Genomic DNA, 17,482 nt, shown 5'->3' with positions numbered 1-17,482 from the left:
TTACATCTAAATCAACTAACATTATTGAATCCATCTAATATAACAACCACATGAAATAATAATGAAAAGTCCAATATTTATACATTACATTTCAAATGCTCAATCATCCATTGTACATGTCACAGGGCATGAAAAGCTTAAAAGAATATACATATGTGAAATAAGGTACACCATCTAATTCATGATTCATCAAAGTAAAGATAATCACATGTCATACATGATACATCATCATAGAAGACATAATCATCCATCATAAAGATCAAAAAAAAAAAACTAAATGCATGGTTCCTCCCAATTGTTAATAGCATTATTAGACCATCGTGGGCCCTAGCCATCCCTCTATGCATAACATTCCAAAGAAGCGAAGAGATCATCGGTATTAACATAGTAGGAATGTCACTCCTAACATATACTATATCATATGCAAAAATTAATCTAACATGCAAATATAAGCATAAGATAACATCATCTAACATATGCTAATCATCAATGAAAGGATACATATCCACCATCATGAAGGACGCATTAGCCATGATGTCTCAATGAATCTCAAATGATAAGAGTGGAAAAAAAACTACCACCCAACTGCATGGTACCTAAGTGGTCCACTCCCACCGTGCTAAGGAGATAATCTCAAGTCCCAAACAGGCTATCCAAAATCGCATAGCATAAATCTCTATAAGTCCAAGAATCCTAGAAGTATACTAACTCAAAGGTTCCATCACACAAAACCGACATCTAATTCCCAGAGGCACACAAAGACATGTAGGAACCTACTATACAAGCGGGAAAGTGTCATCACATATATTATGTACAAGTTACCCTAGTAGTTAGCTAAACTCCACGGGTCCATACTGATCTCATGTGGCCACTAGTATCCTCTCATACTGATGAGGCATACTATGGAATGCAAGGTCGCAACCATGCGTTCTCTCTACTCCCATCCTAGTCTGTACAAGAACTTGAGGCATGGGCGAGAAAAAAATAATTATCTTTTTAGGTTCATTCAGTTCATATTAGGTGTGAATGTTTTCACTTATTAGTCCAACTTACAATGAGTTACCCTGGCAGCCTCTTAGGGCCCCGGCCCCCATTGCAAGCCACTTCCCGACACTACATGCAGATATCCTACCGTAAGCTCATGAAATCATAAATCTCAAAATCACAAAAGATAATTCATAATAAAAACATCAAATATGCATAAAAGCATCAAATCTCCATGAGCAAGCATCCATAGAAAATCATGATCACAACAGCTCTCTATTGGAAACTGAAGTATCACTGATAATCAAAAGTATCCATTGGTTCTCAATAACCAAAATATATCTCAATCATACTGATCGAAGACTCCAAAATGGTTGAGTCAAACATGTCACAACATTACATCATCAAGAATAAAACCACATTTCAGTCCCATCACGGGGACTAGAAAATAACCAAGGATAACTGATCGATGACTCAAAAAAATAGTTAAGTCAAGTGTCTCAGATACATAAGGATCTCAACTATAACAAACAGTAAATACCAAAATTACATAGAGAATTCCATCACATAACCATGGTTGGGTTTATAAAGATCTAGATTAAAACATCATCATGACATCATAATCACATCACCCCCAAGCCTCTAGTAGACGTCCTATAACTGGTCAATACTAGTCAACCCAAAACCCAAAACAATAGCATAAAGAATATACAATGTAAACACATGTTTTGGTTTTGCTAAATTTACAAACTTGAATTTAAATGTAGAGTCTCAGTTTATGTTTCCAAGTTTGGAGAATGAATGGAGGAACATTTTGTACATTTTTCCTAATGCATGTATTGTTTTGGATGGATAAAAATTTTCCTTAATAGGTCTAAAATCTATTTTCCAATTATAATATTCATTTGAAAATGTTCCCCACCAAACTACCAATTAAATTTCATATACTTTATTTAATAATTTAAAACAATTAATTAAATCTTAATAGTTGAATATTATACAAGAGTTCACCATTATAAAAATGAACCTTTGATATCAATCATTTATCAATTATATAATAATTCAAATTTATTAATAACATATTTACATATTACATATATATATATATATATATACATACATACATATATAAATATATAAATAATTATTAATTTTGCATTTTATATAAATCGAATTACAATAATTTCAATTGATACAATATAACATATGAAAATTTAATAACAATGAAAATCGATTTCATATAAAATGACTGTTATACCAACACACATATATAAGTATGTACCACTGGCAGTACACAGGACCTTGCGGTCGCAGGGCCTGTGACGTCAGTGGGTACTATGTACCCCTGTCGTCATAGTACCTCCGATAGCAGGTACACTGCGACCGCAGTGGGTATGGGGGCAAGGGTCTCGTCCCCCCCCCCACTTTTGCATATTATTATTTTAAAAAAAAATTGCATAAGCGATTCATTCGCCATTTAATATATGTGAATTTGATTTTTATCAAGTTTTTCTTGAATAACGTTTTTAAAACGTAATCAATCAATCATGGTACAATATCATTCAATTTTTAATTCAATAAATATATATGTATATATTTACATATGTATGTATATATATATATATACACGTAGAGTTTTTTTTTCAAATATCATAGCATATAAACATGGATATACATATATATATATATATATATATATATATATATATATATATATATATATATATGTATATGTATGTATGTATGTATGTATATGTGTATGTAGATTCACAAATAAATAAGAAATTCTAATTTTTAGAATTTTCCTATAAACCTTGATCTCAGATTTATTCAATAATTTATCTAATGGCTTTGCTACATTTTAAACCCTAGCCCCGTGTTCTTTCCAGATCTATACATATAAGATTCTTAAATAAATTTAACTACCCATATTGAGAATGCATACAATTAAAATAGGAAAATCCTCAAAAGACATATGGAAGACACGAAGAAGACAGGGAATGCAAGATGCGGAAAAAGCATAAGTAAAATCACAAGAATCTACCTGGATTCTGATGTTAATTCGCTCTTCCTCAGAAAACCCACAGAGTAAGCTCCTCCCTTCTTCAGAGTTCTTGAGTCTTTCAATGCTCCAAATGCTCTCCAAACGCTATGTCTAAGCTTCTAGGAATCCCTGAATATAAAGAGCTCTCAGGAAACACCTAGAATGTCTCTAGAAATAGCTAGAAGGTGTCACCAACTAACCATGTGTCTTTTCCAACCTTCTAGATGAATCATAAGGTTGTAGACACCATGTGCTTAATTGATGCACTAACCCCCGTGTTGTTGACATATGAGAAATAGAAAGGTGCGTTAACTCCTATGCAAGCTTATAACTCTAATTTACTTTTATATAATTTCTATTTAAATTTTTATAACTTTCATTTTAATTTTTATAAATTTTATTATTATCATTTATTTATTACTTTATTATTATTTTATAATTATTATTAATTTTTAATTTCTAATTTTCTTTTATTTAATTCTTTTTCCTCAATTAATTCTCATTTAATTAATTATAATCAAAATATCAAAAACCATGATATTTTATATTAATTTTCTCAAATAATTAATGTATTAATTAAATCTATTTATTAAGATTTAATTAATAGAAAATTCACCATAGACCTCCAAGATAAAATATGAAAACCCATCATAGAGAAATTCACACAAAATCAGTCTAAAGGGTTAAAAATCATGAAATATGTCATTTGACACATTCGGTGGGTAAAATATCCAGATACTTGTCCTACCTTACTAGGAAAAATGGTTTAAGGGTTTGGGATTTGGACTTGAGAATTTATCTCCCTTCTCTTATCATTGAGATAGTATAATTGGGTACACTCATCCTGGCAATTCAGGGAAGTTGATACTCGGTACTTGCAACCTGCAGAAAAACCATGCATGTACATACAATATATATAATGCTAAGCTAAATAGATAATGGCAGGAAGTGGTGCATCATGTAGATCCTGACTAAGCAGGTGACTACGACTCCCTTCCTTAACCACATCAGAAATTCCATACAATAAGAAAACACGCACACCATACACATGCAAGTATGGGGTAAATATCCATAATAAAACACATGAGATAATAAACCTTCTAACTAATCATTATCAATAATTGAAAGCAATGTAATGATCATCATGCATACATGAAATGTAAAGTCTAAATGATCTCATCATATACCAACTGAATCCATAACATAATGTCTGATAATCTCAAAACAATACCACTAATCCATCATCATAAGGCTAGTCTAACATAGTTTGATAATAACAACAATGTCCAAAAAAGATGTAAACAAGGGCAGGCACTACATTGATAGCAATAATTTCCAATCTTGGTGTTGATTGTAAGAGATCCATGGCATTAGACAGGAATATGGAAACCAAATTTGAAGGAAATAACACATTTCTTGCAGATACAGAAAATAGATCCTCCCCAATTATGGTTCGAATCATATGACGAATGTTGTAGGAGTGCACAATGAACATAGTGTCTAGGACCACATTGTCTAGAGGATGAGAAAGTGCATCTTCATCCAATGCCATTTGAAGCTTGATTCTAAAGTTTTTAGGGAGAATGCAATGATGAAATTGGTGACAAGAATCACATTTCATGCATGATTAATGTGGGAGCAACATTTTGGAGGCAATTTAGATGGCTAGCATAGATAACCAGGAGGATGAAGACTTGAAAAGAGGTCCATTCTATAGATTTAAATAAATCCCTCAACATATGCACAAAGGAAGTGGAGTACCTACACTCATGTGAGTAATAAATAAAAAATCATTAAATTAGAACCCAATAGCAATTTTTGAAGGGCAAAGTACAAAATTAACGCTGCCAAAATTGATGAATAAGAAAATTGTTCTACTACCATATGTGTTGAATTTCATCTTTCCATTTACAAAGTACCACATGTCCAAACTGAAGTAAGATTGTACTTCAGGTGACATTAGCCAACAAGAATATGCTCAGTGAAGAAGATTTAGCATGATATTACCATAATCTCGCACAAGGGAGCCTAATTTATAAAGGCACCATTTAATGTTAAGTACCCAATTTGGATAATGCTTGGTGACCATCGAGTGATGTCAGAATATCCATGAGTGCTTGGCTGTAGCTATGGTCAAGTAGCCCAGAATGAATCTTTTCCTTCTTAACTCAGCAATCACTCAGATAACTCGATCATTATACCCATGAGTACTTATTAATAACTATGGCCGAGTAACACATATAGATCACTTGACACATGTAACATGCTCGGCACCTAAAATCACTAGCTTGCTCAACATCAACTATGACTCGGCACATATAGATCACTTGGAACATGAAACACACTCAACACCTGAAGAGACTGGCTTGCTTGGCATCAACTATGACTCGACACATATAGATCACTCGGCACATGTAACACACTTGGCACCTAGAGTCACCAGCTTGCTTGAAATCAACTATGACTCAGCACATATAGATCACTTGACACATAATATGTATATTGTTATTTACTCTTACTAAGATTTAGTACATATAATTATATATACTTTATTTATATATACATAGTCATTAAAATATTGTAATTTTTTTATATTATTCATTTACTTAACTATACTATCATAATTAGGGGACATGACAAAATTTCAAACCCACACTATCCAAAGAATCTACCATAGCATTTCCCTCTCTGTAAGTGTGTTGAATTGAGTAACTCTTCATGCCAATAAGGGTTATCCATATATCACTAAGAATACTAGAGATTGACCAACACGGCTCCATATTTTCCTTAACCATTTCCATGATTATTTTAGAATCTCCCTCAATATAGAGGTCTTTACATACCAAATTAATAATCATCTTTAGACTCCAATACAATGCTAAGGCTTTTGTAATGTCTTTGGATGTGTGGCTAAAGTTGTCTACATAATACACAAGTGGGAAATGTGAAGAGTTTTTGACCACACAACCACCTCTTGTAGCACCATTGAAGTTCATTTTTAGCATGGGAGGGGGGGGGAGATCCATTTAGTATTCAACTAAATTAAAGATTTAGAATTTTCAAACACCATAAGGTTTCTTTGAGGCTTCAAGGTAAAGAATGTTTTTGGTCACTAAAAGAAAGGGGATTAGGGGGAGTTCTCCACTGACATATTTAAAGGTTATTATTTAAAATATTTATTTTAATAGAGGCCAAATCATCAATCGGGCAATCCACCCCTTGAACACTAGATTATTCCTCTCTTTCCAAATTCCCCAGTAGATATGGGGTGGAGACATTTTCTAGAGTAATTTGATTTGAGGGTGGAAGAAAGTTCAATTCTAATTTAGGATAAATTGTTGCATGTCATTCAAAAAGACCCATAAGAGAGAATTTTTGGAGGACCAACACCCAAACTTCTTGAGAAAAAAAGAGACAAAAATGTGGTTAATATCCTCCTCTATTTTGTACATATAGCATCTATTCAAAATCTTAAAGCCACATTTCCTCAAGCTGTCAATATTAAGAATCTTCTCATGCAAGGTATTCCATCAAAAGAATTTTATTTTGAGAATCAACTATCAATTCCAAACATTCTTCCACCTTTGGGGGGTTAAAAATTCTTGAAAAGGAGAAGGTAGGAAAATATAAGTATGATTTTTCTAGAACAATTTTTATCCCAAATAAAGTTTTCCTCCTTAGGGAAATACTTAATTCTATTATCCTCTATGATAGTTTACAACTCCATAGCAAGTGGTTCCAGATTATGGGGTATCATACCATCAATAATCTTTATCTGCTTCTTCCCTAAGGTGAAATAATCATTGACTTTCTCTTCAAAATGTAATTTCAAGATATCCTCAAGCTAACATATTTTCTCATCATTAATGGCTTCCCCCTAAGCCAATCACCTTCCAAAAATCTTACTTTATTTCCTCTTCCCATCATCCTCTTAGTCCCTCCCATAGGAGATTTTTATTTTTAATCAAATCATTCCATATTTTAGAGCATTAGTGTCAATCATTTTCATTTAAATAATACACAAAAGGTGAGTTATTAAGATACTTTGATTTCATAATATCTCTCTAACTAGTGGCATTCATAGTGATATTTATCCAATTTTAGTAATGAAAGCTCTATTCATATCCATGATTCTGTTGATTCCCAAACCTCCCTTATCCTTAGGCTTATAAATTGCATCCTAGTCCACCAAGCTGATTCTATTTTTATCCTCAAAATTGGTCTAGAGGAAATTCCTCTATATTTGATCAAGGTTCTTAGCCTTACCATGAGAGATTTTGAATAGAGAAAGGAAATAAACAATGACCATCTAAAGAGAGGAAGATAGACATTTAAGTTTACTTGCACTACTTAAAACTTTTCCCTTCCAGCCAACTAATTTCTTGTGCATTCTTTCAAGGATTCTATTCCAAAATTTTCTAGAGGCTTCTTTCACCATAAGGGAGAGACCAAGGTAAGTGTTATGAAGACTAACATATTGACACCCAATCTAAATAGTTATTCTTCATTGTAGATCAGGGTTAGAATTTTTTAAGAAAACATTTTTCTCTTATCACGATTAATTTTTTGACCAAAAGTGGAAGCATATTTGTCCAACATGTAGTGCCTCTCCCATTTGACTTCTGTAAGTCATCTTGATGGATGCAACCTTATTGATCCTTTGTTGAGAAGGGATCATGATTGTGACCATGAGTGGTCTACATTGTTGAGGTGATTGGATTTATGTTTCTATATCAGTTGCTTTGATTATGTTTTGACCGATTTATGAGATTATGATGTGATTTATGGTTCACTAAGGTTTGTGCCAGTGCTTACCAAGATCAATGTGGTATCATGAGGTTTTTCCATGATTACCCTAAGATGTGTGCAGAGATTGCACTGTGTTCTATTACCATGCTACACTGGACTAGGCTCCTATAGCAATGGTTAGTCATGTTTATGACTTTATTCACTTATGTGTTTTAAGTGCCTTTTTATGTTGTTTAAACAACCATTATTAAATGCTTAAATAATTAGAAATGGATTGTCCATGTTGGATTCATTGGTTATGTGCTACGGATATCTACTTATGTTATGTTTTACTTTTGAGATGACCTGAGGGTCAAATGTCATACTTTGAGTTCAATATCATAGATGTTAGACTACTATGTTGCTTAGTTGATCATATTGCATGATGATGCCACTTTGAGATGATAGTGTGTTTTATGATGATATCTGGTTATCTAGTAATTGGACATATCTCTGATTATGTTATGTGTTAGATTTAATGCTATGGTTATTTACTTCATTCTTGCATTGTTATGCTTCATGCGAACATGAGTGATGTGAATAGATTATTTTAATATAATTGTATAAATGGTTAAATTAGTCATTTAATACATTTATTGCTTTGGCTATGTTATTATATGCAATTGCACTTGATCATGTTGTTTAGTGTGCATGATTTATATCCCTAGAAGTGGCACATGGAGTTATTGATTCGGCCATTCATATTTCACCAATGCCATCCTTGTATGGTCAACGTATTCTTATTTTAATTGTTTAATTAAACCTTTCAATGATTATTAAATCTGAACTCATTTGCATTATGTGATTAGACTAGTGAGCATGTTTGTACATTTAGAGTTTCGCATTGTCACAAAAATTGTTAAGGAGATTTCTATGTTTTTGGGTTTTTGAGCTTTTTAATTGATTTATTTTAAATTTTTGGCAGCTTTGCGATAGATGAATTCCTATTTCTAGGAATAGCCTATTTTCATTTGGGTCGATTCAAGGTTTAACTAGGTTGGATGGTTATTTTCCTGAATCGAATATTCACTCAAAAAGTGAATAAATATCCAAAAAGGAATTTAATTCTTCACTTCTCACTTTTGAATTAGAAAGTTGGAGAGTAAAACCCAAAATCCTCTTCATGAGGATTTACTATTTTGTTCATTATGGGAGCTACAAGTGTGAGATCATCGTGAGATTAGGCTCGTTAGATCCAACTTGGGGAGACCTTGGATTATTGTAATTTTCGGCTACTTCTATGGGGTTTTTATTTTATGGCTCAGATTCCCATTTTGCCCTTTTGGCTATGAGGTAGGGCTCTCCCGTTATATTATTTCTGCTCTATTTTGGCTTCCATTCTCTTGCTTTGTGGTATCTTTTGTAACCAGTTCCTGGCATGGGTTGGGGATGGGGGTTGTTTATTATTTTTTCATTTATTTTTGCGTTGGTCTTCTTCTTGTCGTGTTGTGTGCACATTATATATAGACATACATACATATATATATATATATATATATATATATATATATATATATATACACTCATATATATATACTCTTATATATATATATATACATATATATAGACACATACATATATATATATATATATATATATATATATATTTATATATATAGATACATACATATATACATATATATATTCATATATATATATATATATATATTTATGTATATAGATATATAGACATATACATTTGTATATATACTTTATTATATATACATTAAAATATATATATATATATATATATATATATGTTTCTTGGTGCCACCTGTTTGTTTTTGTTTAGCTCGTTGTTATATTTTTGGCCCGCCTAGTCGTTAGTGTATATGGTTATTTATATATTTTCTTTCTATTTCTATTTTAGGAGGGGAGCTCTTTGATATTTGGATGCTTGTTTATTTTATCCGCTTACATACTTACATTAGCATATAGTTTGAGAGGTGTTTGTTCTATTGTTTTAAAATTTTCTTTTATTTTATCTTTTTATTATTTTTTGGTTATTCCCCCGCATTATTTGTTAGTACTTTTTATTACTAATGGGTAGTCTTTCTAAAACACCCTCTAAACATGTACGCATCAAATCATTTATAATGGTCTCTAGTGTTGCTTTCTCTTTATGTCTGGGGTGGTTTTGTCTCCCCCATGCTGGTTTTGGGTGTTTTTATCTTTTATTTTGACTTCTTTTGACTGGCGTTGGGGAGTGTGCAGTCCCTCTCTTCTTGGTCTCCTTAAATTGTGACCCTATGCTAAATCTGCTTCTTACATAATTTGACATCTCTTGCTCTCTCTTCCTGATGATGGATCACGTAGTGTGATTCGAAACGTTGATGAAAAATCTCTACACAATCTATTCCAGAAAATCAACATTATAAATCATGTAATTTGTTTTACAAAAAAATATAAAAATAAATAAGTTATGAAAATAATAGAAAAACTTTCTATTTGAATCTTATGGACCATTTTAATTAATAAATATAAAAAACATTGTAAAATTAATAAAGAAAAAAAAAAAAAAAAGACACTTTGACTTCTGCATAGTAAAAAGTGCAACTGATTTTCATTTTGTTAGAAAACCCAATCTAGAAGGCCCTCAAAAAAATATGGTAGGTAGAAATTTTGGTTTTCAATGCCTTAGCTATGAATTTGTAGGTCCAAGGCACATGCTTGATTCCATCAAGCCTATTTTGACCCAAAACCAATTGCAAAGGGCAAGTGCGACTTCAAATTTTGAATAATGTCCATACCCATTATAAAATGCATACCTGTAGTGCCTCTCACATTTGATTTATGTGAGTCATCCTAATGGATGCAACCTTGATGATCTTGCTTTGTGAGTGATTATGATTCGGACCATGACTGGTCTACTATTGACATAAAGGTCAATTTTTCTATCATTGATTCAACACTTAGTCAATTGGTTACAGTTTCTATTGAGCACTTGAGTTAGTTTGTAGTATTTTTGGAGCTACACAATGTTTATCGAGCTTCAGAGGAAAAGTTTAGTACAAACTAAGAATAGCATAGGCTACCAAGCTAGTCAGAAAAAGTGAAGAAGATTGTAGTGTTAACTGAGCTATATAGTGTTAACCAAGTCAAATAATGTCTACTAAGCTCACAGGGTTAACAAAGTGGATCTAGTGTTGACTAAGTCATCCAATTGCTATCAAGTTTCTAAGAGTTCACCAAGTCACACAGTGCTAACCGAGTTCAAGCTACTTGGAAGTGATTAGTATGGACCAAGTTTCAAGTTCAACCGAGTGCCAAAGATTATGGAGTGTTGATAGTGTTTGCCATGTATCAAAACATCATTGAGTTTGCCTTTAGAACCTGAGTTACAATAGTTGGGCTGACTTTGTTAATTATGTTGAAATTGGTATTGTAGCCGACTCTAGTAATTTATGATTTGGATTGGTATATATGTAATTCATTATATCATATCCAATAATAAATATATATATGAAGAGATATGATAAGAAAAAGTGTGAATTAAGGAAGGCTACAAGTAATATAAGGGACAACAAAGATTTATCTATCATAGTCAGTGATCATTTCAATAAAAGGAATCTCAACCAGAAAATTAGAGTTGCAAATCAAAGATCAGCCATCGATTCATCCTAATAGGTGCATCATTCAAATCCTTTAATAGGGTGGACTTAAAAGTCTTTGCTAAATCTCCTAATAAAGTGCATACTTCATTGTATGTTTGTAATTTTTTTGACAAGGTGGACTTCACAGTCCTTATTGCTCCTAACAAGGCAGATCATCATAAGTGGTCAATTGTAAGCCTTAATAGGTTAACTTTATACTATAGTACTAAAGCTTGTGGATATCATCCCCACCCTAGTTTTACTTTCTAACTGGAAGGTTTCTGGGTCACCATATCTTGTATCAAAGTGTTATGAATATTTATTTTCTTTCATTCTTTCATGCATGCAATTAAGATCAAAATATTATATGAAGGATTAATTGGTGAAGTAAGATAAAGTTTTATTGGTTTCTTATTCACCCCTCCCCTCTTAGTAACCTTTCCTACAATATATTTCCAACAATTGGTTTTAGAGATATTTAGGTTCTCACATCAGAAGTTTAACAACTTGAGAAAAGATCAGAGGCAATGGAAGTATATAGGCTAGAGAAGGCTATTGACAATGAAAAGTTGGATCTTGAATTGGCCATTGGAAAATTGAAAAAATAAAAGGAGAAACTCTCTAAATCATTGAAAAGAAGGAAATATCTTGCAGTACAAATGAATGACAATCTCTACACTAAAGGAATTCCAATCATCTAGAAGAAGTCAAAAAGCTGAAAAGAGAACAAGAAATCTAATCAGTGAGATTATGTGAAGTCGTGGAAGAAAAAGACAAAGCCAAGTAGACTTCATTGATCATCTCTCCAATGCAAATAAAGAACTTATGAATCTAAGATCAGAGAATGAAAGGCTACATAATGATTTCAACACTAAAAAGAAAACCTATGAAAGACTGATGACATCTTAGGAAAGCATGAATCAATTGAATGAACAAAGTTAGCAAAGACACAAAGGAAAATCTAGAATAGGACGCACAAAAGAGGGTGAATCATCTTAGCAAGGATTTTAAAAGAATCAAAGACCTACTTGCAATAATTATGGTAAGATAGGGAATACATAAAATAAATGTTGGAGTAATGATAAAGAAAAAATCAATGGAAAATGTTACAATTGTAACAAGCATGATCATAGAGAAAATGAATGTAAAGAGAAACCTAAGTTGAAGGTAACTGTCATAATTGCAAAAAATAAGGACACAATTCTTCATAGTGCAAAACCAAGTAGTGGAACCCAATAGAACAAATTGTAAAAGAAATATTTGGATGGGATTACAATACATGGTACCGATGTCACTACTATGGTGGATTTGGGCACATTAAAACAAATTGCGTGAAACATCATATAAAAAAAAGAGACACTACTAATAGATGTTTTATTTGTATAGAACTTGGACATCTTGTCAAGAACTGATTGAATATGGGTAGAATTGAAGATGAAAAGAAAGACAAAGATGAAAATATTAGAAAACAAATCAGGCAACAATGAGTACCAAAATCTCCAGAGAAATCAAACGAAGATTATGAAATGAACGAAACTTAAGTCAATGAGTTGGGTGGTTCAATCATTTAAACCTAGTTCTTATGGAGATCACTAGAGCTGTGATTCAAAAGAAGAAATCTAACATCAACTCCAACCAACATGAAGAAATATCCAAATCAAAATTTAGGATGCAAAAGGATCACCAAGCAGGAGATGTTACCGAGCTAGGTTGGGTTGTAAGACCTTACCAAGCAAGGTCAAGTTGAATATTGTTGCAAACACACATTTGGTAGTTCCTACCAAGCAGTTTTGACTCTACCAAGTTGTAGATGTCTCCCAAAAATTAATGAATAAACTAAGTGGATGATAGTATGCCACTAAGTGAGTGTGAAGTACAAAGCATTAATGTCAATCAATCAAAGGGAAATTTGTTAAAAGAAAGAAATCAAAAGCATTATTTTCATTGCAAATTTCTAGAGCTATTAATGTAGAGCAATTTCAGAGCCCCCAAGAAAATTGAGCATTTGTTGTTGAATAATTCTTAGATTTTTTAGAAATTTTATTGAGCATGGCATCTTCAAGGAGCAAAGCAAAGAAAGGATTTGAAGTATTAGTTTGTGGAGTTGACTACACGGTACTAAACTTCAAGTTGAGTCCAAAAATTATAGAGGCACTTGACCCAGCTAGTGCATAATCTCCAATTCTATCTAAGATATTACTAGAGCATGAAATCTATTCCTTTTATCACTATTCAATCTAGGAACTTAGAACCCTTGAGATTAATCAAGCATTCCGGGAATTATCTGTGGGTGGTGCATTGAAACCCAAATGTCAACATTTGGAAACCAAGGGCTTGACTCATATATCTCAAATGCCAAGAGACTTCTAGATCAATGGATGAGATATATTCTAAGTCATGTTCACAATGGGCAGTTATGTTTAGAGCAACCTATTCAAATAATGAAGAAAATGATTCATAGAATCACTAGGGTTCCAATGCTTAACAAAACAAAGATAACCAAAACCCTAGGTTAGGTCAAATTGGAAAAGAGAACTCTTGTCGAGTGGGATGGAAGAGGTATGAAGATTAGTGGTGTAATAGGCATGGAACTAAAATTTGGCATTCATATTATTGCACACAAGATTTACAGATATAGCAGTCTAAATAGTGTATCATGTGAAGTTTTCGATCTTGCATACAAGGTTGTGAAGAATAACCTATTCTTTAAACTTGCTGAGTTACTATTGAATCAATTCAACAAGAATATGGAGAGCATCAAAAGATCAAAGAAAAATCCATTTAAGTTAAAATCCCTTTTAAAATGTTTATTCTTCTTCGTTCAAAATTTTTTTCCTTCCAAAGTTATAGTAGTATGGAGGAAAGATGTTCCTGTTTTGTACAAAATTAATGAGTATATAGCATAGATGGGTGAAAAATTCAAGAGCATCATGGATAACTACTTTGAAACATTCAAAGAGAAGATGAGTAATAGATTCAAGATTCCTAGGAAACTTGTAGAAGACTACAAGGATGATATTTGTTTCATGGTGGATTGTGATAATAATAAATTTAGGTAGTTAAACCTAAATTGGCATGGGTTAAGCCTCTAGAGTATGAGGTTAACATTGATGACACCAAGTACATCATAGAGGCTCTACTAAATGAGCCTACATATCCTAAAGCTACATACTTTGAAATATATGATGAGGCTAAGGCAAGAATAGAGCTTGAGATCAAGCTACCTTAGGTAGTGAACAAAGGAAGGAAAAGAGTAGGGAAGTTACTAAAAGGCTCAAAACAAGAAAGTTCTACTCTAATACTCACCGAGGGAAAAGGTGATGACCTAGAAGATGATCATGTAGAGGATGAAGAAGAAGAAGCCAAATCTAAAGATGAATAACCTCTTAGGAAGAAAGGTAAGGTTATCATAAATAGACCCACAAAGTCATCCCCTGTTGTGTTCACTAGAAGGGAAACCAAGTCAAGAAAGAAATTAAATTTAGGTGAATATGAAGCTGATAACACTATCTTCAAAGATATCCACCTACACTTTAGGAAAGATTAAAGAAAATGGAAGGAGCTGACATGTCAAATTTCAAATACCTCAAGTACAAAATGAGGAATGCAAATGAGAAAAGGTAGATTGAGGATGTTGTCATGACCAAGCTAGGTAAATGTCTCCAGATGAGCTTTCATAGCAATACCTAATGAACTTAAGCAAGTGATAAAGCCAAGATGGGAAAATACACAAATGACTGTCAAGGATATCTATGAATAGACCTTGAGGCAACTGATGCCAAATCTCAGTGTAAGGAAGTGAAGGAATCATTGAAGAAAAATGAGAAAAAGTTCATTCTCAAGATGAACACATGTATGATTTTTCTCAAAGACATTGAATATGTAGTGAAAGAAGCTACAACAATATGGAAGAACATCTATCATTTCCATCAACCTAGTGACTTTATTATTCACGTTGAAAACAAAGATGATGAACATGAGTAAGAGGATATAAAAATAAAAGATGATGAGATTGATGATGTCAATCTAGATGATGAAGAGGAGGAACATGAAGCTATTGGAGGAAGTCTTCTAGAGATACAAGGTATTGAGGAAACTAATCCAAAGACAATTGCAACAACATTCATGGCCTCATTTCCACACTCTCTGAGCACAAGCTTAGTGCAATTTGGCTTAGAGATAGCTTCTACCAAGTTGGTTGTGGATAAAACTACTATAAAAATCACCCAACCAAGATCTGAATCTAGTCAACTAAATATTTCATTGATTAAAGTGCCCAATACTTCATTTGCTGAGAAACAAGTCCCTCCATCATCAAGATTGACTGAGAAACAACAAGGTATTCATGTTGTTAGTGTTATTTCAAATTTTATTTCTAGTCCATCATTTTTAACAATTATTTCCATTCTAGGTATTTTTATATCTAGTACAATGATAGTTGAGAACTAGTCTCAATCAATTACTAAAGTATTAGAGAAGGGGAAACAAATTGTTTCCACCATTTTTGAAAGAAAAGGGAAAAGAAAAAGAAACTGTTGATCTAGATGAGGACATAGTTATTCCAAATTGGGATATCTCTAAACTCACTCTTGATCAAATGAATACCATGGGTAAATTCCTGAAGAAGAGAGTTAAGTAGAAAAATCTTAGAGAAGAAAAGAAGAAAGAAAACCAAGTTTTTGAAGACATAAATTTGTTGATGCGCTAAATATTGAGCTTGATGGCACACAACCTATTTTGGATCCATTAGCAGATATTGTCCACAAATCCAATGAATACTTGAATGGACAAGAGAAGTTACTTCAAAGAGAGGAAAGGAAATTTGAAAACAAAGTGTTGGAACAAGTTGAACAGAGAATTGTAATAGATTAAATAGAGTTAGCTACTATTCTTGGTTCATTAGAAACCTCTATCAACAATGTTGTATTGCTATTTGTCAAGTTAAATGATACATCTATCTTTTCAAGGATATCAAGGAGAAATTATCCAAGATAGATGAAGACTTGAAAGCAAGTGCACACCATCTATCACTTGAACCAAGCCGTAGCTCTACACATTATACAAAGATTAGATATTTGACAAATCTGCAAGTAGAACTATTGAAGGAAAAAGCTAGGATCCAAGCCACCCTTGCAAAAATCAAAGGCATGATTCTTCCAAACATGGATGCATTATAGAAACACATTGCACATGCAAAGACATTCATCCATGATAATAATTTCTCCATAGCTGATCACATGATGGAACTATTAGTAGAAGTTTGGATTATATTGCATGCAACCAAGGTTCTACAAGAAAATTGGGACATGATAGTGGTACTCATTCTGAAGGCACATTCTAAATTATTGTCACATTTTGGTATCATTGTATAGATATTACACATCTTTGGCATTTATGTCAAAAAGAGGGAGAAGTGTATATTATATATGAGTAAGATTGAGGGAGAATTTTATATATATAGGAAGATATATGTATGTGGGAGCGGTATAAGTATGGATAAGAAGAAAATCCCTTTACAAAAGTAATTTTGAGAAATAAAAAAAATAGAGTATGTTACTGAGCCACAACTAATGGAAGTCAAAATTGAATTGAAGACACAAAATGATGGCAAAGGAATTTTTTGACTTATAGTTTTCAATGATTCGTTTTGTTTTTATAAGTGTTTTTTTCACTAATGCCAAAGGGGGAGATTGTTGACATAAAGGTTATTTTTTCCATCAGTGACTCAACACTTAGTCAATTGGTTATAGTGTCTAATGGGAACTTGAGTCAATTTGTAGTGTTTTCCAACCTACACAATGTTTACTGAGCTTCAAAGATAAATTTTAGTGCAAACCAAGTGTAGCAAAGGCTATCGAGCTAGTCAGCAAAAAATAAGAAGATCATAGTGTTAATCAAGCTCTGTAGTATTAACCAAATCAAACAATGTCTACCAAGCTCACAAAATTAACAAAGTGGATCTAGTGTTGACTGATTTATGTAGTGTCAACTGAGTGATCCATTTGCTACCAATTTTCTTAGAGTTCACTGAGTCACACAATGCCAACTGAGTTCAACCTACTTGGAAGTGATT

Source organism: Cupressus sempervirens, chromosome 10 (genome assembly GCF_028749045.1).
Source record: "Cupressus sempervirens isolate cs-2001-9-10 chromosome 10, ASM2874904v1, whole genome shotgun sequence".
In the NCBI taxonomy this organism is placed as follows: domain Eukaryota; kingdom Viridiplantae; phylum Streptophyta; class Pinopsida; order Cupressales; family Cupressaceae; genus Cupressus; species Cupressus sempervirens.
This window is presented reverse-complemented; position numbering follows the sequence as displayed.